Below are 22,232 nucleotides of genomic sequence, written 5' to 3' on the forward strand. Positions count from 1 at the left end.
TCGCAGCTTTTAAGCTTTCCAAGCTTTTTTTAGCTCAAGACTTCCAAGCCAGTAGCTTTCACGGTTTTCAAGTTCCTGTGTCTTTCAAGCTTTCCAAGCTTTCAAGTCTGTATAGTTCGCAACTTCTTTAACGAGCTTACAGCTTTTGTCATTTCATAGCCTTCCAAGCCTTTTTAGCTCTCAAGCTTTCCAAGCTCATGCAGCTTTCAAGCTTTCTAAGCTTTTGAATTTTTCAACTTGTCATACAAATAGTTTGTAAGATTTTTATAACCTTCATGCTTTTAAAGTTTTGCATTTTTCGAGCTTCTAAAGCTTTTCGGCTATCTACTTTTAAAATTTTATATCATCTTTTTGCTATTTTCTATTAGAAGTTTTTAATAAATATTAATTGCGAGCCAAACTACTGTAGTACCGTCACTTGAGTTGTTTGTTGAGAGTAAAGTGGCCAACCAGCCATATGCTGTATATCGTCTACCAGTAAACTTCCTCAAGTTGTATAAATGTATTCAACGTTAAACATGTTTGTGTGCATGTTTCGATTGTGCATACAGACACCATATAAATGTACGTAATTTTAATCATAGTCATCCTTGTTGGTTGTGTCGTTCTTTCGTAATTGTTGTTGTATAAGTATTTACCCCATTTTTTTTTTAACACACATACAAAATTTTTTTCTCTCCACATTTTTCTTCTTCTGCTTAATTTTTTTTTTTTCCTTTTACGACTTGGAGCAGCAGCAGCAGATGTAGTTATCGCCAGCGCAGCGACAGCACGCTCCATTTTTAAAAATTTTGCAGAGCGAATTTTTTTTTTTTTTTTTGTTTTTGTTGCTGTTGTTTTTGGTTTTGAATTATCCACCTCCTTGACCTCCATGCCAAACAGCGTCGTTACATCTTTATAGATTTGAAGTAATCGTTGTTTGTGTGTAGAGTGTAGACGTTGAATATGCTATTATACCGATTGTGTGTGTGCGTGTGTATGTGTGTGTGTGTGTGTGTGTGTGCGGTGAAGTAATAGTTGTGCGGCGATGTTCATAACTTTGAAGGTGTGTGCATGCATATATAAATAAATACGTATATATATATATATATATATATATATATATATACATGCTTGCATACACTGTGTACAGTGAATTTAGTTCTCAATTTACGTCTGCTCTGAGCCTTGTGTGTGGATTTTTTCGCTCTTGTTGTTCGTCTTCTGCTTCTTCGGTTACCACGCTAAAGAGATAGTATTTCAAACTTGCTTTAGGTTTTATTGTGTATAGTGTGTAGTGAGTAAAGTTGTTATATACGGTTTTTCTTTTCTTGTGTTTTGATTTTAGTTTATGTGCATTTTTTTGTTTTTGTGTTTTTTTCCGTGTTATTCTTAACCACATACGCGAATTTCTTTGCCAACTTTGACTTTTAATACTCTCCCGGCGTTTTCCCGGCGACCAGCGCGCAACTATCTTAGTAACACTAGTAGAAAGAATAAAAATTTAGAAAAATATCTGTTAAGAGAATCAAAGCGATTTCGCTATTCGCGTATAGCAGCTCCGTTTGATAATCATGTCGTGTTTTATTTTGTCGTTTCGCTTTAATAAAAAAAAAAAAACAAAGATGATGAAATGGTTCCTGTGTCATGAAGAATGAGTCTTCTTTTATGACGGCAATTGAAACACCACAGGCTTCTGCAACCAAAATGTCTGTGCGTAAAATTAGTGGTTTCATGTGTGCTTATGCATATATATGTATATATATATACATGTATTTTTATATATGTATATATGTTTGAATAAATATACGTATCTAAATTTATTTTGATTTTTGAAATGCGTTCTACTATATATGTATTATGTATTTACTACTGCAAAATTTTCCAATCAAACAAATGCTTGTGTAATACCGAGAAAAAAAAAAAAAAAAATTTTTTTTTTCTTTTTTTTTTGTTTGTTAATTCATTATAACTTTGCGGCGGCAGTTGTTGTTTGTGTTGTAGAAATTTTTTGAGAAGTTTGAGGGAGTTATTTGTGTTGTTGGTTTCGTGTGCGACAGCTGCCTTTGGCTTTGCTAGCTTAGATAGCCGGACTTTGGAATAGCATTTTGCCAACTGCTATCGTTTTGTGTTTAGAAGTCATGTGTGCGAACTGGTTTTCCTTCTTAGTGTTATATTGTTTGCTCTTGTTTGCCTCTCTTTTATAAATGTTTGTTAGGTATGCGGGAGTTATTATAAAATTATGTGGGTTTTATGTTGAATTTATCAAAAGCGAGAGAAAAAGGAAAAATAAGTGGAATTTTTTTTTTTTTTCTTTTTTTAATAGGAAAAATAACATTTTTATAATGAAAAACACCGGGAGAATACCCTATAAATGTTATTTAATAAGATACTTCGATAATTTAGTTGCAATCGTTACTCGAAACGAGAGCTTAGAGACAGGTCTTTTGATTTCTTAACGGACGGATGTTGGATAGAGGGAAAAAGCTGAATAATAATATTAAAAAATCTCACCATAGTGTTGCTAGCAATGGTAGATTGCAAAGTGCTATATGCCTTTAAGATGTGAATTTGCATGCAGTGGTATTCATTACTGTCAAAAAAGTATCGGGAATTTTCATTTAGACTGCAGGGTTAATATGCAAATATTTCGTTGCAATGTTTATTGGTGTAAAAAAAGTATCGGGAATTTTCAATAACACGGCAGCCGTTATCATCAAAATATTTTTCCTCAGTAATAATTCAATAAGAATTCAACGATATTCACATAAATCCCATCAAAAAGTTAGTGGGAATTTTCATAAAAAAATGTATAAATTTTTTTTTTGTTAATTTCCAGACTTATATATCACAAGTTGATGAAGTAATCGATTAATAGTAATACTTAGGGGTATATTCTAGCGATCGGTCACACCAGCCCCGCATTAGTTTGCAATAATTTTGGTATTCCGAGGAAATAGTTATAAGGAAACTCTACAATTTTATTTTTTTTATTATAAAGCAGGGTTGTTAAAACCCGTGAACTACATAGAAAGAAATCTCTGGAGACTTGTGATACTTCTGCGGTGGTTGTTGCTCAACATACGGCTATTAATCGCGCAATACTTTTCATGCTCTGTTGCTAAGCTTAGTTTCCGTGATCGCCTTGAGTTTGTTTTCCTAGCTTTGCGAATTCGCGGGACAGCGAAGTGAACTTAGGTGTAGGCAATAGAAATATTGGTATGAACTGTACATAGGTTGATCAGAAACTCCTTAAAAAATAAAAGAATACTAAAATTAACTTTCTTCTGAAAGAGATTAACCCCTAATCGGTTTCATGCCGTTTCGATCCTTAAACTTAACGCTTTGCGTTTTTATGTCGAATGTATCTTGAGTTTTTTTATTATTTACATCAACTTGCAAATCGAGCTTAAGTCGACATTTTTGAATGTTATTCTTGTTCTTCTCAAACACTAAATATGTTGTATTTCGAGTATTTCGGTCGTAGTTATAGTGAGTGCGCAATTGGTAAAGGCATAATACTTATAACTTCTAGGCCCTTTCCATATCTCATTATTTCCGAAGGTCAACGGGGACAATCGCCTGAGTGATTGTTTATAACTAAAATAGGTTAGAATTTATTATATTCCGCCTTTCGAGGAAAGTCCCCGGATTCACGCACGTATTAATTAGGGAGTTAGTAGTACGTAAATACAATGAAGGAAAAATTAGGTGTGCAAAGGGGGACGCTTCACTATTTTCTTGGGTTGGATAAATTTTCCTTCAATGGATCTTCGTCAGGTTTAACTCGCATTTAGCATGCTCTTGAGCTTCTTCAAGCCAATAAGCTCGTGGAAGCCTTTGTATCAGTCGTTGACTTTGCTTTCGGTCGATTAGCACTTTTCATCGATGTCGCTCCACATCTTTCATTGGAAGTACAGATTGTGATGCAAATTATTCGGTGTTTTTATTTACAGCAAAAAACGAAAACCCCATTGGATGGGTGCATCCTACCCATACAGCAGATGTAAACAAATTTACTGCTAAGCCTGAAAAATAAGTACATTTTTAAAAACAAATACGCAACAAGTATTTCTTTTTTCTTAAGCAGGCGTTGCCCATACTTGCATTGGTCGAAAATATTCCCGGTACTTTTTTAACAGATGACACGCTCGAATAAGTAACGCTCTTTATATTGCTTGTGCAATGAAATTATTATTATTTGCTTGTTTAACCTCAAATAAAAAAAAAAAACAAGGAAGAGCAGCTGGCTCTGCTATTGTTTTACACGTAAGTGTATTACATTTTATAAAAATCGCTTATTGAATATAACCGAACTTTAATCAATCACTGCACAGTAGTACCAAAAGCAATAGTATTTGCATTTAATATTTTTTCTTCTCATTTTTTTCTTATGTCCTTTCATTCATATTCTACAGTACGTCTTCATGCCATCACCATCGCTTTAGCAACAACCTTCACTTCATTACCATTGTTATTAGATTCAGTTATGTTAGCGTTTTAACCGTTCAAGTCTGTGTAATGGTCATCAAAAACTCCTCCGGACTGTCTGATTGTTTGTTTTGTATTTTTGTCATTTTTCGTTTTTGTTGTTTATATACATTTTTTTTTTTGTATTTTTCTTCGAATATTTTCTCCATTCGCTTAATATTTCTCTCTGTTAATCCGTGGATTTCGTAATGCTGCCGTTGTTGTTGTTGTTATTTTAACAATACCTTGAGAGTGAGTGGCGACTTCTAGTCACATACATGAACGTAATGTTGTCGTTTATGTTGGAGATTTTTTTCTGTAGAATTTTTCTCCATTTTTCTGCATTTTTTCAGTGGTTTCTTTCCCTTTTTTTTTATATTTTTATTTCAATTTTTTTTTCCAATTTTTCTGTTGTAAGGTTTCTTCTTTGAGTTAAGTAAGGGTTGGTTGTCAAGTCGCCTATCCAAGCACATAGAGCATATTTAAATGCTACTTACGTCGTCTAATTCCCCTTTTACTCACACCTTCGACAACCAGCCGTCAAGTCAAGCCAAGCCAAGCCAAGCCGGTTACGCTATGCGATGTCATTTATAGCAAACATATGATATGCTATCATCACCGCCATCCCATCCATCCATTTATACGTACGTACACCCAACCATCTATTCATTTCTTTCTCATCATCAATGCGCCTCCCGCCCTTTACCTTAAACATCTTTAGAATTTTCCGAATCGTTCACTAGATGGGAGAGAGAAAGCCTTCTTATGGCAAAAGTTTACTATTTTGTTTTTTTTTTTTTTTTCTTCTCTTCTTTCAAAAATTTTTATTTTCTGTGCAGAAAAATTTTTTTCTTACCCATACATATACTCATAGGTGTAAGCATGCATGCATATGTATTATGGTTGCTGCCGCTGTCGTGGTTCTTGTTCTTGTTGTTGTTGCAATTTTTTTCCAGATATAAATCGTATTCTTTTCTCGTCAATTTTTTCGCGTTGTGTTAGAGTGAGAAAGCTTTAGCTGATAGTCGGGCTTGAGTTTAATTCTTTTCTTTCTTTCTTTCTTTTTTTTCCCTTTAGTTCGCCTCGGTATGTTACTGTTGTTGTTCTTATGGCAAACCGACTTTTTTTTTCCTCTCTGAGTTAATTCATTTCGTTGTTGTTGTAACATTTTTATTGTTTTTTTTTTTCTTATTTTGCCTGACCAAAGGAAACTCATTTCGTAAAAAGAGTCAGTCGCAAGAGTCGAAGAAGAAGAAGAAATGAATCTGTAGTTATATATACATATATACATATGTATATGTGTGGCTATCGCGTCATCATCAACATTGATCCAATAAAGCAAGTACACTACACTTGGTCTTGGGTTTCTGGCCATTATCGCCGTCATCGCCGCCGTTGTAGTCCGTTTATAATACTTGTTGTTGGACTCTTATGTCCACTTCTGTGGTAGTATTTTTCTATATATGCGCTTGCAGTGTTGTTGGTGCCTTGCTTGCTTGCTTGCTTGCCTGCTTGTTGTACGCTTTTTCCTTGCTCCCCTTTTTCTTTTCTTCTTCCACTCATCCATACTTTGCTGGTTTGGCACAGAGCACACAGAACACAAAACTCTTATTATGTATAATATCTTGTGTGCATATACAACAACACGAAGCAAACATTGTACATTCATATCTACACACAAATTGCTGTAGGTACGTGTTGTTGTTTTCTGTGGCATGCGAAAAAAAGGGCGCAGTATTTTTTTCCAATTCTTTTTTTTTTTCTGTTCTTTTAATCGTTAAGGTTTTATACAGTGGGCCGGCGATCATTCAAATCGTATCGTTTTCTCTTTATGATTAAAATAAAAAATCAAAAACGAGCTCTTTGCGGTGTTTGCTTTGCTTCGCTTATTAATTTACTACATAGGCGTGCTTCAGCTTTATTGGAGGACCGAATTGTTGCTATTCAATTATTTTTTAGGTTTCATTTTCAGATCATTGTCATATTGGCCAATACAGCGATTGACGTTAATTCTGTCAATCAAATCTTCTTGTTGCGAACCAGGATTTGTTTATAATCGGCCTTAGGCAGGCGGTACAAATATAAAAAGAGAAAAAAAAAGTTATTCGATCCGTGAAAGTAAAGAAGTTCTGGAAAAAGAAAATGTGTCAAGTGTCGTTTAAGCTTAAGGGGATTGTTGAATGAAATTCGAATTTTATTCTTTTCCTAATAACGGCTTGAGGTGGCTGGCAATAGTTGCCATTACTAAATAATGGGCTATAAGCACGATGGTCGCCAAACAGATTGTATGTTTTATAAAAGCAACTCTGTAAATTATGCTGTGGTATAGTCGAGTCGCGACTACCGAGTTCGCTGGTTCGAATGTAAGTATGGAGTGATCATACTTGCTCGTAGTTATAATAAATGCTTAGTCGGCGTCCAACCACTAGGCTGCATCTTCTCTATCTCTGTCTCCACTTCTTTTTGACTATTTTGCAGTAACATGCAGTATCATTAACTTGGAGTAACCCTCAGTACTTCAGTAACTTACTGCTCGCTATAGGACTTTGCTGCTTTCTCTAGTTCCAACGCGTTCAATTTATTGGCGACCGTAGTAAAAATAGTAAGAATAATCATCTGAGTTTCCTTTTTACAATTTTAGTAGTGTAAGTGAGGTCAAACCCACTTGTTTTCGTAAGGAGATAAGCCTAGAAAGCAAGAACTCAATGCTCAGCAAAATATCTCCATCCTCATGAGTTAGACGTTCTTGCTCACTAAGGCTCCGTTCTTACATAGAAGGTACCAAAATTATATCCTCTGCATAAATCAAGGCATTCTGCGAGTTTTGAAGCCTGTACGCGTATTCTTAGTAACAATATCTCTTTCCCGCCTAAACTTTGGAAATCTAATTTTTATGATCAGTTCCGCCTTTAGCAAGTGAATATTTTTCTTTACATTATTATTATTCGCTTTTTTATTTTCTCACTCCATTAGACGGATGAGTTAACTTAAAAAAAGTTACTCACGACATTTATTTACGGTAATAAAAATTTTAAAATTTCTTTATTTTTTATCATAATAAATATTTTATTGCTCAGGTTTCCTATGTTAAGTTTTAGTTTTATTATCAAGCCATTGCTTCTGACCTATGATTAACTTAACTTTTTTAAAGGTTTTTAACATACTTCGCTTTTCAACTCGTAGACTATATCAAGGCACCTATAATGATATCTTCAATTATTTTATATATTTTACAGACTAACTTTTAATTTCTTTAATAGAGAAACACTTCAATGCAACGTAACTCAACGAATTTTTATAATTTATTTATTCTCGATGATCTTTTTTGGGTAAGATTTCTATGCTGCATCTACGCAATATCACGAAGAGTTTACTCAATTTTTGAAGGTTAGATTTTCTTCAGCTTGTTCTTAACGTTTTCCAGTTTTTAGCGAATGGAAAATAATTGGAGTAAAGTTGTAGCACTTCTTCGGTGCTTAATAAATAAATAATTATTAGAGTAAGTTTTCAGTGTTTTTTTGCTTTCCAAGCCAAAAAGCTACCCAGTTGGATCTTTAGTGCTTAATTGAAACTAATTTTGGAAAATTTGTAGTGCTTCAACGTTTGTCGAATTTAAGCCGGGTTCGTTTTTTGTGTTGCAGCAAATCGTATCAGTTTTTGACTGGCTTTGTGCCTGATAAAACCATTGAAATTTTTCAACAAGTTTTCAGTGGTTTTCAGCCTTCAGTACTCTAGTGCTTAATAAATTGAAAGTAATTCGGGTAAGGTTTCAGTGTTCTTCTGCTTTTTAAATTGAAAGCAATTGCGAATAGGCCTTTAGTGTTTAATTTGGAAGTAATTCTAGCAAATCTTCAATGCGGACACGTTGCTTCTATTTCAGTCCTAAATGTATTTAAAGTAGTGGCGATTAGTCTTCAGGTAAATGTAAAGTAAACTCACAAAACTTCGGTGCTATAAAACATATTTAGAATACTTGGAGTAAACATGTAGTGTCTCAAGCCGATTGTAATTTATGATATTGTTACAGTTTAACGATAACCAAACAATTTAATCAAACAACTTTAAAAATGTCAACTTAAAGCCTAAGAATTGCATAAAACATTGGATTGACACTAGAAGTCGTTCCGTAAAAGCTTTTCGAATATATTCAATGCCTCTCGATGTTTTCTTTCAATTACAACGATTTTCAATCTTTTAAAGCATCGTCTAAGCTAGTTTCGTTATTTTTTTACTTTTCTCGATTCACTGTTGTTTTTAATTATACAGAGATTATTAAGAAAGAAAGAGTTCGCAATATATCTTTGCATTTACATATGTAGTCGGAGAATACGAAGATATCGGCCTGCCACTACAGATTACTGAAGAAGCACTTATATATGTTAGCTGAAAAAAAGTTGAAAAGAGTTGCGTCCAAGCGCAAGCTTATAGCAATTTTTTCAGTGTTTGTTGTTTCCAAGTTTCAGCTTTTAGTTCTTTTTATAGTTTATTCGAAAGTGTCTCACCTCCTTACACTATTTAGTAGTATGGCCTTAAGTTGCGAGGCCCTACCAATCAATACTCGTACTAGTGAGGTGTTGTTTTCGTTGTTCTAGTCACATTGGCAATTTTTAATTTCTTTTCAATTTTTTTTCTTTGTTTTTTTTTTCTGCAAAATTTTTACTTATTTTTTTTTGCCGGAAAATTTTTTCTTGTTCATCGTTGTGTACCACCTTTTGAGTTGTAGGTTTTCTGTGATCCGCTGGGTGGTAAATATGGATAACATAGCCGTTTCTTCTTCTTCTTCTGCTTCTTCGTGTTATTGTTGTTCTTGGTGTAATGGATTTCTTCTCCAACTTTTTAACGGGGTTTCTTGGCAATTTTTTCTTGTTCTCTTCTTTTTTTTTTTTTGCTGTCCACTTCTTATACCAACGAGAAATTTCTTCTCCACTTATTTTTACAGCGCAGTCATATGAATATTCGTGCAAATGAAAGAAAATAAAAAAAAAGAAAACAAAAAAAAAAAATAGTCAAAAAAGAAAAAATTGAAAAAAATTTGTTGTATCTTTACATTAGTTGCGCTGGACAATGGTCTTATCATCGGACCAGTGTAAGCGACGACTCTTACTAATGGGCGGGCGGTGTGGTGTAGGAGCGCTCGAGGTATTGGTGCTGCTAGCTTCTGGCTGGTCTTGGCACTGGTTGAGCTTCGACTGTTTTTAACAAGCTGTGCAGTTTTCTGCATTTGTACATAGAGTCCACTCATAGGGTATGTACGTGTGTGTGTTCTTAAGGGATGTTCTCCGAGCAACTTTGTTTCTTTTCTGTTTTTTTTTTTTTTTTTCGTTGTATACCATCTTATGTACTTTGTTGTTATTATTGTGCACAATTTTTTCGCCTTAAAAACATTTTTTCCAATTTCATTTCTGTGGACTTTTTTTTCCATATGATGATTCTTCTTTCTCCCTTTCCACCTGTGCGTACGGCGCTGTGTCTTGAAAGATCTGCACGTATATGACCGAGTGTATGCTTTTTTAGTTGCGTTTGGTATATAAAAAAAAAAATTGTTTTGTTTGCTTTCTTAAGCCTGGAGGCCCACTGTAAGGGGGTCTCTTTGGCAGTTATTTTTTTTTCCAGTTTTCCCTTCTTCTGCCATCTACTACTCATACAGTTCCTTCTCTGCTCAACGACTTTTACTTTGATTTTTTTTTTCTTTGCTCGCTGTTGTTGTTGTTGCAATGTTGTCGTGAATTTTTTCCGTTTTTTTCTTTCGTACTCTTGGATTTTTTTTCATTTCGATTTTTTTCCATTTATTGTTGGATTTTTTTTTTCGGAATTTTTTTTCTTTGGTGTGTTTTTGTTGTCGCCAACGCTCCCCTTGAGCACGTCTTTGCTCCACGGATGAGTGCTGATGAAACTACACGTAAATGCATATAAATGTATATAAATACATATATATATATATATATATAAATATATATATATACATCTACTACTACTCCTTGAATAACTGCCTGAATGGATGACTGGCTGGCTGGCTGGATGGTTGCCTGCTTGCCGCTCGCTTTTGGCGTGCTTACTGCTTTTGCCTTTGCTTGCTAATCGTCGTCGTCATTGTAGTCATTGCTGGTCGCCGTCGTCGTTGTCGTCTTTTCGCATCATCTTTTTTATTTGTAATTCTGTTCATCATCATCGTTCATCGTGTTAGTCGTTGTCTCGGCCCGTCTCTCAATAATAATAATAAAAACATACAAACAATTGTCAGACGGTCGGTAGGTCGCTCATGCGGTGGCTTAACTAAACGTTGCAATATTTTGTTTTGTGCATTAAAAAAAAAAAAACATACTAAAAAAAAGCAAAAAAAAAAAAAAAGGAATAATAAGCAGAAATTTTTGAAAACTAAAAACCTTTCGAACGCGTTACCTAACAATGCTTTCTCAATACGCATTTCGAAAATCGCTTAGAACAAACGCGTGCGTTCGTTAGCTAAATTTTGAAGAATTTCGATGTGTATTGTCAACGTTACGCGTTCGCTGTACTTCAAAACAAGACCGTTTTCGAGTTCTATAAGATATATTTTGTTGTTGTTCTTTTTTTTTTTAAGTTGTTGTTTTAAAATAAAAGTGAATTTATGTGAAATATAAGAAAACGCAAAGAAGAAATCAAAATCGAATGTGCGTTTTTATTATCCCCGTTTCCTTTTCATTCATTTCTCTTCTTTTTTTTTTTTTTTTCTTATTTCTTTTTTATCACAAGTGTGTTGACCTTCTAAGAACTTCTTTGTTATCGTATGCATTATAATCATGCGATGCGAAGATGTCAACCATATGTTTGATTATCGTCAGAAGAATATTGATTGAAGTTAAAAGAAAATAAATTTAGAAAAATTCATTTTATTATCGTAACTTGTTCCAAACACCAAAAAAAAAAACCATTGCCAAATTATCTCAACTCATTTTAAGGTGGATTGAGAAGATTTCTTCTTCTTCTTGATGATCATCGAAATTGCTTAATTAAGGCGGCACATGATCTGTATTGTATATAAATCATATTAAGAAGAAGAAGAATAAGAAGAAGAATGGCAAGTGAAAACAATGATCTAAAAGACTTTATAACGTTTAGGATCCTTACCATGGGAGTATAAGTCTTGTCTAATACGATGAATTAAAAACTTTTTTTTTATTATTATTTTTCAAAAGATTTTCTCTTGATGTTCAAACCTTTCAAATGGTTGTCGTGGCTCACTAGGAGGGACAAGGATTCGGGTATGCGCGTGGTATGGCCGTGGAAAGAATCAATTGTGTCTTGCTTCGAAAATCGAAAGCCTACGCAAGAGATGAACATAAAACGAAAACCATTAGCTGCCTAATGACTGTTTTACGGATATCCCGTTAGTTTGATCTTCCGATAATTTTGAAGCGATCGCCTTTCTCCATGGATTTTCGTTTGTGGGCCAATGTTTTCCCACAATGCTAATAGTATGTTAGCCTTAGTTTTTCCAAATATTCTCGATGGTGATCGACAAATTTTTTAATCTTTTGAAAGCATTTTTTTCGTAGGATTCGAGACCTAGATTTCAGGCATCAATCGGTGATGAAAATTGCTGTTAAGCAATCAACAGGAAAGAATGGAGTCAAATGACGATTGTGTAACGGATTGCAGCATGAATTCAACGCTTCGCAGTGTTTGTTTCGTGAAGATCGTAAAAGCCTATTGCGGGACAGTGTTCATTACTTGATTTTTTTCGGTGTCTAAGGCGATGGAAACGTTACACTACTAAGTCATGATATGTCGTAAGAAATCCTTCTGTGCATTGTCACTGCCAAGCAACTTTATCGCGGACGCTTGGGGTTCATTTATCTTTTTGAGTAAGACGATAGAATCGTCAGATGACCTTAAAGCGTGTATATATAGTGAATTCATTCGCGTTTTATTGTTAAACCTCGTCGAGGACTGCGTAAATTTCTTGCGGGTAGGAACGAAAAGCCACTAAAGTCGCCATAGGTCAGGTCACTGATATCGTCGCAAATTAAAAGAAGTACATCTGCACCCTTTCGTTGAGCTGATAAACCTCATCGTACCATATCGATATACCAGCAGAGTATTTCTTTCCCTGCAATGCTACAACCGTCAAAATATTTACCTAGGGTCGTAATCAGCAATAATATGACTGTATCGTAAGTTACGTCGAGCGATAGTTGCGATAAAAACATCGCGTAAGATTTCTTATTTAAATCATTCTTCTTCATTCTTAAATAATCGATGTTTTCACTGTTAAGGTTTTTTGTTGTTGGTTCGTGCTTAGCTTTAGTACCCAGTCATGGATACTCGATGCAGGTCTATTTTTGACTAATGCAGTTACGTCAACTTTCAACTTGAGAATGTGCTTATCAAACTTTGGTACCTACTAAAACTTTATATCACATAGCGCAACCTGCTTAAAGAGCTTTGGGATACGATAAAGTAGCTTTGTCAATCCAAAGTGGAATAAAATCTCATACATCAGAAGAACTTGGAAGTTCTTATGACCGAAATTATTTCGAATAAATTTCTGCAAATGTATGTTTATACGTTTCTGAGTCAACATTTATTCTCAGACCATCGAGGTGTGACTCATTTCATAATAAAAAGAAGGCAGAAAACTGATATTCACAAAATCATAAGTGATTTATTTATTTTCCTCGTCACTGATATGTTGCGCAGTCGAGAAAACCTGAGATCAAGTTCATTGCTTTTGATCTGACGTTCTCTGGTTTCCTTTGATAAAACTCACCTAAAGAGTTAGCCATCAAGGTGTAAGACTTACTGATAGCAACTCACGTTTGATCTGTGGTTAATTTCACAACTGGAATAGTGGAGTATATGCGAAACTTCTTAGTCCATATGTGACTTGTGTTATTCTTGTTTACGATTTTTTTGATTTTTGAGCAAACGTTTTCTTCTTAAATTCCATACAAACGAGAAGAATAACCGAGTCGATGAAAACTTGACTCCTTTAAAAAAGGAACTGATTTTTTCGCAGCCAAACCCGTAAAGACGCGCAACCACAAAATTTGGAATATATTTAAATGAGTTTGTTTCTGATATGACCGATTAGTCATGCTGCCCTACCACCCCACCATCCCTATTCGCATAATGCAGTGATGGACAGAAAGAAGTGAGAAGTGAAGAAAGAAAGAAATCGAGAGGTTGTGTCCGCAATCTAGCAATTGTGCGCCCAATTGGTCAGTGCTATGCATTTACCGACTTAGTATTCCTTACAGCTACGATAGAGGTAAACTCTACCGCATTGAGATTGCAATCCGTCATCACTAATATCGTAGTCGCGTATACATGGCTACTTACGGGGAATAACTGACTTGTCAGATTTGCGTGAGATGTCGACATGAAACTTTAACTATTGAAGATTTCTTTACGGGGAACTTGATATTGGATTAAGGATAAGGACATGAGTTGAATTATGTTTTAAACCCACTTCGTCGCATCAGTTAGAGCAAACGGTTAGCGCTGGTAGTCCACAAACGAATTCGCCAATATTTGTTAGACATTTGCGAGGTTTTAAAGCGGGAAATGGGAAATCTTCCTAAGGGTTATAAAAGCCTCATTCAGGGCGTTCAATTTAATTTCATAGGCCAACGTTAATGTGTTGATGGAGATTAAGTAGTTAGGTTAATAATTCTGATATTAAGTCACGGGATTAAACAAGGGCACTTTAAGGTTAGTAGCTTGCTCCGAGGTGCCTTTAAAGACATGGTTGCCATGCCATAATAAAAACGACCCAATGCTTCAACTCTTCGGCATTCCCTTAAATAATCCGATTTATATCATACTCTTGTTGCGTCCGCGATGAAGAAATAATCGTAACTCCAAAGGATTATTATAGAGGCGTTAAATACTGCCTGTAAAGTTCAATGCTTTATACGAAATTTACATTTCTGTCTGCGTCTAACGACTTATTCTTGTATTTTTTTATTACTATTATTGTTCTTTAGGGCTCTATGGGGTTTGTTGAAGGGTAAGGCTAAGAAAGAGATAGAATAATATTTATTGGCCTTATCATTCTTCTGAAACAGTCCCCCAAGTACTTTGATCCACAAAGAGGATCAATTGATTGTGACGGAAAGTCAAGCAATACAGTTTTAATACCAATTAAACGTATGCCAGATGCGCTGGTCTAAGAATAAGAAAGAATTGACATAAACTTTTGAAATTTTTTATAATTAAAATCTGCGCTTAGCTTTGAAACATTTTCGAAAGTCATGCATTATTCTGATGGCAGTTTTCTTTCATTACCATCATCTTCTTATTCAACTTTTGGAAAAGCAGGTGAGGAGAAAGATCAGAACTATCCTGTGACTAAAAATATATGTAAAGTCTACGATGCTTTCATGAAAGTGAAAATCTTATTTTTGATGGTTATTGGGATGAGTTCATTCTGCTTGGCTAGAGAACAGATAAAATCAGAAAGTTTGTGCAAACGACTCTTATTACAAGTCTAGCCCACAGCTAAGCACTACCGCTTTCCATCTTTCTGCAAGGGCTGAAAAAACCAAAGACACATTCTTTGAGATTATTGAACATTCGATCTATTTTTTTGGAATATTTATAAGAACGGAAGAAAATACTCATTCATCGATTGAAACAATTGGTAGTAGAAGTTTCTGCCCGGCATGTATGACAGGATTTCCTATTCAACCGTTTCCAAGCAGGGTTTCGTTAAAAGCTTTGCAACATGTGGCCGGCAACATTGTCATGTTGCAAAATTACTTTGTCGTATCTCAGCCCGTAGGCAGTGGCTTGTTTTCCCTCCATGCTTAACTCAAATGCATAAATCGTTGCATATAGACATCGTTCGTGACATCTTTATTCCGTTTGAGCAGTTTATACTAAAGGAAATCCTGTTGATTCCCTCATATGTAAAGCAGACGTTTGGAACCATGAATATTCAGCTTTGCGGCGTTGTTGACTGTTAGCCGAGCATAACATCCGATTTTCTGCGCTTAAGGTTGTCACAATGTGTTAATTTTTTATCGGCTGTCACAATACAAAGCAATATTGTTTACCTTCTTTGACGTTGAAGCAGCTGTTAACACTTTAAGAGACGCCATTTGACGTCTCACGACTTTAGCAGACAACTACTTTGTTTTAGACTTGCTCTTCGTACCCAACTTCTAATAATCGGGCAAGTTCAATTAAGATCATGAGTCTTCATGCTATCAATTTTTTGTTTTAAAGCTTTTTCGATGCTGCACCAGAGCGAACTTCACCGTCGACATCAAACTCATTATTTTAAAGCGTCTAAATCAATCTCAGAATGTTGTTTTTGACAGACCCAGAGTTAAGCTGGACAGATTTTGAGCTTTTTTAAAAGCGTGAATTGATTTGTGCTAAACTATAAAAGAAAGGAAAGATCAAGACAACCAACAGAGAATGAGCCGGTGTCCCTCGATCAGTTTCTTAAGTAAGTATTCGGTACGAATTACAGTCAAGGAATCTACTTTTAATGAATTTCCTTTAAATGCAGGAGTATCACAAGGATTTATTCCCTCTCTCTGTTTTTTTTTTCCTGGTGTTCAGTAACAACGTCCTATGCGTATTTATTTATTTGCTTACGACAGCACCTTTAGTCAATCGTTCTATTTCATTAAAAGACATTACAGTATCGATCTACAACATTGAATGGACAAATCTCCCAAAATATCCGAAGGGAGTCAGGCTAGTTGGGTTAACTTTAATGCCAATAAAACACAGTGCTGTCTGGTCTTATACAAGAAACGTGATAGATATTCTCCTTCCTGCCGTAGAGTCACCATACGTGAAATTACAAAGTGACGTCCTTGCTTTGACTAAAAGAACATTTGAAAGAAGCGGTGTAGAGCTTTTAAAGAGGTGCAGCCCATAGCGGCACTACTCATACTTACGCCTCCTATATCGGAGCAAAATTAAACTGAAATTCATATGTGCGGGGCCAATCTTCCAAGCTTTGTCTTGAGGCGCCTTATTCAAAGCATAACGTAAAGCGCGCTGCCCTTGTAAACCTTACGTGCCGCATAACACATCATCGCCATCCGTCGTTTATTAACTGCCCCACTTGGGACAATATATCTGCTATTTTCCGCTCCGTATCGAACGTTTCTATTTTGAAGTGGAATGTACAAAAATACTGTCTCTTCTTTTCACTCTCTTCCATCTTTAGTCTAAGCCAAACCCTGCTACTATACCGCGTGTAGGCACTCGATCTCCCGAGAGCTGTTGGTCGAATGTGAACAACAAAAATTTAACCTAAAATTAAAGCAATTTTTCGCAAAATTTAAAATTTTTTTTTAATTTTTTAAAATGCAAGATGTATTATGATCATGTTATGGTTGATAAATGCAACATACAGCTGCTGTTTATGCCCTGGCATGTTTACTCATGCATCATATTTCAATGTTTTGTAAGTGTACCATGTGCTTTGCGTCAGCTCATAACCTTATTGTTGCCATTGATTTTTACTTGCATCTCACCTCCCAATATACACCTTAATAACTATAGATTACGTAATCGAGGTTACTTTTCACGATAAAATCGCATATGTTTAACAATTTTACAAATTTGCACAAGAATATGTTGCAACGATTATCTGCAAGATAAGCCAAAAAGTATGCTAAAATTTTTATTTAAACGATTCATATTTAAAATAATTTCTTTTTAAATATCAAAAACGTATGCTTCATATTCTTATTTTCATATATAGCCATAAAATATGTTACAATTTATTATTTATAAGTAGCTTTTGGTTTTTTGCAAGATCAGCTTTAAAACAATTGCAGCAGCTTTACTGTTTGGTAGAAAAGGAATAGCAAAGAAAAGTAATAACAATAACAACATGCTCCTTTTTTTCCACTGTTAACATAAAAGATTTTCAGAAAATTTCGCTTTCGTTTTATTATGAATATTTCTTTAGAATCAACCAAACAACAACAAACTAGAAATAAGGCAAAAATATGTGCAGAGGTATGCGCGAGTACAAATGTATGAGGTATGTGTGGGTATTTCAATATTGAGTATAGAGTAGAGTAGGAAATATATATGAAACAAAAAAAAAAAAAAAAAAAAACAAGTAACAGCATTTTCTTTGAGTTACCGACCGGTTTTTCTCTTTTACTATATTTATTTTCCCTTTGAATTGAAATTTTTATTACTTAACTGTGCTGGCGATGATGATGATGATGATGACGATGATGACGACGGCGGCGATGATAATGACGTTGTTGATAATGATGATAATGAAGATGATGATGGCGGTGACGCTGATGACGACAACGTTGTTTTATGCTACCAACTACAACTATTACTTCTACTATGGCGTTGCACTTCCTTGTGTGTTAACCTATACTTTTTCCTGATTTCACGGGCTATATGTGTGCGTGTGTTCGCATACAATATATATATATATATATATATATATATATACATATATATATGAATATATATGGAAGAAATGCTAGACATTCTCTATAGTGCTGTTTTTACTGTTGTTGGTTTTCTCTCTATTTTTATTATTATTATTTTTTCACATTCTATCTTTTTTTGTTTTTTTTTGTTTTTTTCTTTTTTAGTTTAAAAAAGAAATGAACAAGAAAAGCAGTAAAAAAATTCAAGTTCGCGTTTATCAACATAATAAACAGGTCCTTTGGTGAAGTCTTATTTTAAGTATATTGGTGGATACCGTATGATGTATGTCTGACTTTCTGGTTAGTTGGTTGAATGGTTGGCATAGAAGCTGGTTTGACTGCTTTTGCTTTTCTTTCAAGTTCTTTTATGCATCAGTATATATGTGACACATATGTTGTTACACCTCTTGCCTTTTTTTTTCTTTTCCAAGCTTGTATTACTACAACTACTACTACTGCTATAAGCGCTGGCTGTTTCTATTCTGGTGGTGAATAAATATACACATGTCTCGCTATCGACTGTCTTGCATGTGTGTTATTTTTTGAGTGGTTTTCTTCTCTACTCTTTTTTTTATTTATTTATTTATTTCTTCTTGTTTTTTTTTTACTCATTCTCTCGCACATACTTCTCAAATACTTTTATTACATACCTTACATATAAATATTTATTTCGCGAGTTTGCGGTTTTTTTTTTCTTTAAATAATTCTCTCTATTTTCTCCACACTTAGGGTTGCTCTCTTTCGTTTGCTAGTAAGTTTTTTTTTTTTTTTTTTTTTTTTGATACTTTTAAGAAGCATTGAACTTTCTTTGCTTGTTTTTGGGACCACAATTTTGTAACTCTTATAAATGTTTTTATTATTAATATCATCCAATAATATTATTAACGGAATATTCTAGAGATTTATCAAAAAATCTACCTGAGGCGCAAAGCCTTTGTATATGAAAAGCTCAAATAGTTTGCTAGTATGGTAACCGCTGTTTATTTTCTTCGTTCTTTAAGTCATTTCGTGTGTGCAACAAGATATCTTTTTATTATATCGCATTCAAATAATTTTTCTTACCTCAATAATCTTTGTAAACAAATCTTTTTCAAAAAAAAAAAAAAAAAAGTTTAGAAAAAGCAAAAAAAAAATAAATAAAAATAAATAGCTAATCAACAAATTCCTTTACGACAGTTAATCTTCACTCGAAGTTATTTATGGTAAATGAATATATATCAGAAAATTAAGGTAAAGAAATCTACACATAAAAAATAAAATAAATTAATTCAAAAGTTGTTGAAAAAAAAAAAATATATATATAAATAAATAAATACAAATATAAAAGAAAAAAATTGTTCCTTTCATCGCTACTACAATTTGTGTGTGTTCTAATTTCTGCGCTGCTTTTACACTACAACCTGAAATTACACTGCGATTCATAATCGAGTGCCTAAAGAGTCTGACAGCACAAGGTAGGTTTTATTCTTTGTGAACTTTGTAAAAATGAAATAAAAAAAAAAAAAAAAAAAAAAAAAAAGAAATCATTAAGTTATTTTAAATACCATATATTTATTTGTAACACGTGTGTGGATGATAGCTACACTAATGTTCTTATTGTCTCTTCTAGAACCAGAGGTGAGGTAATTGTTGGAGATGTGTTTTTTCAATATAAAATAAATTAAAAATACTATACACTACCTCCCTATCCTGCAGTTATTCATATAATTCCGTGACACCCCCCAGTCTGGATCATTGTTAATAGAGTTTGTTCGTGGTTCAAAACATGTCGGTGCAGCAGATTTAAATTTCATTAGGATATAGCGAAAATTGACACCTGTCGATTGAACACAGGAAACCATGACGGACAGACTGGCATACGAGCTGAAACTAACTCGACCGGTATAATAAAAAACGGCTTTTTCTCCAGAACACGTCGCACAAACTTAACATACCCCTTGTGCAACTACTGTGTTGTTGGGCGATATAACAAGACCTTAAGACCTTTATAGGATGAGCGGGCGAAAAAGTGTGTCCTTCTGAACCATTTGCAGAATTTCGTGGTCTTTGGTCTAGAACATGTAATTGCACCAAAAATGGCCAAAATCTCTCAAAAATTGCGAGCTGTACATTGAACATAAAAAAAGGAAGACAGACAGACAGACAAGCTGTTTTCTAAATCGGTGTAGTCAAAACGTGGCTTTGTCCCAAACATAACCGCGCAAAGTTAATATATTCTCTACGACTCGATTATTAATTGTAGAGAGGCACTCAATAAGTAAACGTCTTATGTGTTTCCTTTACACTTAGGTTAATACATTATTTTATTAAATGAAATTAACTACAACGTGCTCTTTAGATAAATTGATGCGAGTTATTCCCTCCCTTTCGGGCTTTATATAAGAAGGGAAGGCTAGAGAGTTAGTTAGGCATTTAAGTTTAATTTCATATATAAAGAAAATAACTGTCACGGTGACAACACGGTGACATTTTTTCGTTAGAGAAATTCTCAATTCGTTGATCACTCCAAGCATTGGTTCTCCAAATTTGATAGGCAAACAAATGACAAATAAATTATCCGATTTCTTCGTTCAATTTCACTTTCTACTCAAAGCAAATGTTAATGAACAAAATTGATTTGGAGTCTTTATATTATCTATGAAGACCACTTCACTACGAACGCCACTTCGTTCTCCAAAAGTTGTAGTTTCTTGTAATTGGTAAGTTGGTTTCACGACTCGACCATTTTCATACACCTTCAACTTTTGTAGGCCACCAATCTGCTCAAAATATAACTGCATCGCTTTGAATCAATGATAATTAGTAGGAGGCGGATCTTTGCAATACATCGAAATCGGAAAAAAATTCCAGCGCAAGTTGAAGATCACTACTTCAGTTAGTTTCGCTAAACACTGGTGGCTGTGAAGGTCCCTTTAGCCTCATAAACTTACCTTTTGTTGCAATTGGTGATATGGTTTCAAGCCGAAATAGTTATCGATTCATTTCCGCATTTTTTCAACCTTTGCAACTTGCTGATCTGGTAAATACGACTGCACCGCTCTGAATAAGTGATCATCGGAACAATTCACGTCTGGATAATATGCCGCAGTCGAGAGAAATTTGTACTCGCAGTTCAAGATCAGCTTTGGATTATCTTTGCTGTGTACCTACGGACATAAGCCCACGTTCATCATCACTTAGAATAAACAACTTTCTAACTGTTTCGGAGTTTACTGTACTATTTTCGCAGCCTCAGCTGCGCTTATTTTTCCGGTTTGGAACAGAACAAAATGAAGTGCTTTAAATGGCATCCATCTCCTTACACTTTGAGCTGAATGGCAACGTGTAAGTGCGTGAAACTTACATCGCCCAAGCATCAACGCCAAAGTTGTTTATACCCGATGAAATGAACGTGTCAGGTTGATTTTTTAAAGCAGCCGATTCCGACACGGAGAACATATTTGTATTCCTAATACATTCCTTTATAGTCATCGGAAAGCCAATTATTTCATCGCATATTTTTGGTCGGGCGTGTGCCAAGAGATATATATTGAATCGGTTATATTTCCATTGTTAGCATTATCCGGAACTTGTCATGGTCCAGATTGGATTGATTGAATCTTTGGATTGCAAGAAGGAGACACATTACGAAAACAATATCCATGTTCGGCGACCAGATAATTTCAAGTCAGTTAGCTAAAAATTGACTCTCGGGAATATGCAATTTGGCGCTGACTCAGGTCATTTCAAAAATATATCGTATGGGAATAGCTTACGTGCTTACGAACTAAAATACTAATAAGTATTTTATGAGAAATATATGAAAATTTCAGACATTGGGTGCAGATTTTTAAAAAGACCAGTTATAAACACATGAGTGATATTTGCATTCAGATATCGAGGATATAGGTGCAGTATCCGCTTAAAGTATATATAAAAAATTTTGAGTTTTCCATCCAAAAGCAAGCTTTTTATTTTAAACTTTCTAGTTTATAGTTTGTTTTGGGAAAAAATCGATCAATGTTAAAGGGTGTGAAGATAAATTCGAATTTAACTAGTAAAGACATCTACCATTTCAGTTAACATACCGCTGTTAACGACTTAACAGAGCTCATGTTAAGTACTTACAATTGAGATATAGTTGGTTTGAAAGCCTAATCCGTCCATATTAACAAAAAGAAAATATTTTTGTGGACATTTCATGAATCCCTATAAAACTACCTTTCAAACAAACTAAAAAAATTCAAATTCTGCTTATGGAAACTATTTTTAACGGTATTTGAAATTCAGTATGTTAGCGAAACCTGCATATGAAAAAACACCCAAATTTGACACTCTAGTGCGGCCAAACTAGAAAATGTCGCCTATATTCACCTATATCACGTGAATCTA

The 22,232-nt window shown here is 34.5% G+C and overlaps 1 protein-coding gene and 2 long non-coding RNA genes across 4 annotated transcripts in view; 2 read left to right on the plus strand and 1 right to left on the minus strand.

The window, feature by feature from the left end:
* The window catches only part of LOC119638587 (transcription factor GAGA), a 117,344-nt gene that overhangs the window by 4,104 nt on the left and 91,008 nt on the right, over window positions 1-22,232 (plus strand). The gene's annotated exons all lie outside the window — the stretch shown is intronic.
* LOC119638589 overlaps window positions 1,177-22,232 on the plus strand; it is a 90,779-nt gene continuing 69,723 nt past the window's right edge. Inside the window, exon 1 of the long non-coding RNA XR_005247459.1 lies at window positions 1,177-1,692. This is a non-coding gene — a long non-coding RNA (uncharacterized LOC119638589). The remainder of the gene's footprint in view (window positions 1,693-22,232) is intronic.
* On the minus strand, window positions 9,324-9,762 carry LOC119638588. Its single transcript, XR_005247458.1, has 2 exons — window positions 9,497-9,762; window positions 9,324-9,375 (listed from the first exon to the last, which is right to left on the minus strand). It is a non-coding gene; the product is annotated as an uncharacterized LOC119638588 (long non-coding RNA).

The sequence above is a fragment of the Glossina fuscipes genome, unplaced genomic scaffold (assembly GCF_014805625.2).
Source record: "Glossina fuscipes isolate IAEA_lab_2018 unplaced genomic scaffold, Yale_Gfus_2 91, whole genome shotgun sequence".
In the NCBI taxonomy this organism is placed as follows: domain Eukaryota; kingdom Metazoa; phylum Arthropoda; class Insecta; order Diptera; family Glossinidae; genus Glossina; species Glossina fuscipes.